The 2,305-nt window shown below is 38.7% G+C and overlaps 1 pseudogene; it reads right to left on the reverse strand.

Moving 5' to 3' along the window:
• Positions 1-873: 873 nt before the first annotated feature.
• On the reverse strand, positions 874-956 carry LOC147822827 (small nucleolar RNA SNORD116; annotated as a pseudogene).
• Between the last annotated feature and the right edge of the window lie 1,349 nt (positions 957-2,305).

The following is a 2,305-nucleotide window of genomic DNA, read 5'->3' on the forward strand; positions in this document are numbered from 1 at the left end:
CATTTTTTCTGGAGTAAGATGGAGTCTTTGCATCATTTTAATTTCCATCTCTCTAATGCCCAGAGATATCGAACATTTTTTCTCATATTTGTTGGCCATTTGTACTTCTTGCCATATGAACTGTCTGTTCATTTCACTTGCCCATTTCTTATTAGGTCTTTAACTTTAGGTGGTCGAATTTTAGGGGTTCTTTATATATTCTAGATATTAGTCTTTGGTCTGAGGAGTAGCTGGCTAAAATTGTTTCCCATTCTGTATGTTGTCTCTTAACTCTCCTAATTGATTCTTTTGCTGTACAGAAATTTCTAGTCTGATATAATCCCATTTGTTGATTCTTGCTGTTATTTCTTGCGCAGTTGAGGTTCTGTTTAGAAAATCTTTCCCTACAACTATGTCTCCAAGTGTTCTGCCTATTTCATCATCCAGCAGGTTTACTGGTTCTGTTTTAATGTTTAGATCTTTGATCCATTTTTATTTTAATTAGTACACAGTGAGACATAAGAGTTCAGTTTCAATCTTCTGCAGTTTTCCCAGCAGAAAGGAGAACAAGAGGAGGAGGGAGGGAGGAGAGGAAGGGGGATTAAAAAAAGAAACAAGATGTATTATGTACATGTGCCAGCTCCCCAAGATGATTGTAAAAAGCATGTACTGCAAACATTTACTAAGAAAATAACATTTTAAAAAATAGTGGTTGCTAGGTTGGAGGGGGCTGGCAGAATCTGATTACAAAACTGTGTAAGGAGGATTTCTGGAGTGAGAGATACACTCAAAATTTTGATGATGGTGTGAGCTACATAAGTGTGTCAATATGTCAAAATTCATGAAACTTCACACTTCGGATTTGTGCATTTTTCTGCATGTAATTATATGCTAAGTTCAAGATGAGAATGACAGTTTTGAGTTTTCACTCATTTTGTTCGCTCCAAGGAGTGTAATTGGAGTGTCGTCATTGATCCAAGCACACTGGAGGACATCACAGGCATCTTTGCTGATCTAACTAAAATATCCCGCAGATCCTATAGGTCTTCCTGTGGAAGACCCTGTAGTCTAATAAACTCTTTAATCAAATGCCCTACTTTCTGATACTGTTGAGAAATAAAGAGATTATGCCTGTAAACTAGTTTTGGGCAGAATTTCTGGAACATAGTATACAGTCAATGAATAGGGGTTTTTTTACTCTAGAATAATGATTAAATAAATAGAAAATTTAAAAACTGTAGGCTGATGATTTTCACCAAGGTTTCCCACCTAAATAGCATGACAAAGTCATAACACAAGTGCTTCTAAAATCTAGATTGAGCTGCCAGGCCAGCCTTTATAAACCTCTGTGAGTGACCTCTCGCTCCCAGGCAGGGACCAGGTGAGCAGACTGTGAAATTGGCTTAATCCTGTTGCCCAAATGACCTGCTTTGTTTCTTAAGGGATTTGTGCAGTTTGAGTCCTGATGTGACTCCACTGGTTCCTCCTTTTTTGTTTGTACCCCGTTGATATAATGCACTTGACATTCCTCCATTTTGCAATATCAAAGAACCAGGAAGATTTTAATTAATCCTTCTCTGCCTTCACATCTAAAAGCTAAAAGACACTTTAATAAGAAGGTGGTAGCAGCAAAATAAATAAGTAAATCCAGCATTAAAATAAATACAAAAATAAAATCGGTGGGGCTCATAAGCAGATGGAACTACTCAGCTCATCCAATAAGAAATAGAATTATGTGACTAACATAAATAGAAAGGAAGCAAAGCTCCTTCACGGAGCTCGGACTGACTCCACACAGGTGAGTGAAGTCGCAGTGACAGACCTGCAGTAGTAACCTTCCCAGTCCCAGCAACGGTCATGCGCAATTTACTGAGAAAAAAAAAAATTATAGGCTACTTGTTACTGTTTGCTCTCCCCATCAAATGAGAAGCCTGAACACCTCATTCCATAAGGAGTGTCATACATATGAAAGATAATTAAATGGTGGATGAAGGAAATAAGTTGCCTGACATTATGTTGGGGGACAGGGGCAGGGGAGCCACAGTGTTTTCCACAGCACAATTACAGTCATAATGAGTGGTACAGAACAAGGGCTGCCCATGTGCCCAGCTCTGTGCCAATTAAGCCACCTGCATGAGATGAAGCAAGCACTGAGAGGTACATGAAAATAGGCAGATAACAAGTGCTTGTAGACATTGTAACACCAAGAAAGTACGACAATAGAGAGCCTCACGTGTCCCAGGTGCTCAAAGATGAACATTGAATAAGTAAGTGATTGAACACAGACAAGTCATCAATTAAATATGCCAAGCACAAAAATGAGAAC

The sequence above is a fragment of the Heterocephalus glaber genome, unplaced genomic scaffold, assembly GCF_053883595.1.
Source record: "Heterocephalus glaber isolate CG9 unplaced genomic scaffold, H.glaber_assembly_v1.0 deba00001608, whole genome shotgun sequence".
NCBI lineage: Eukaryota > Metazoa > Chordata > Mammalia > Rodentia > Bathyergidae > Heterocephalus > Heterocephalus glaber.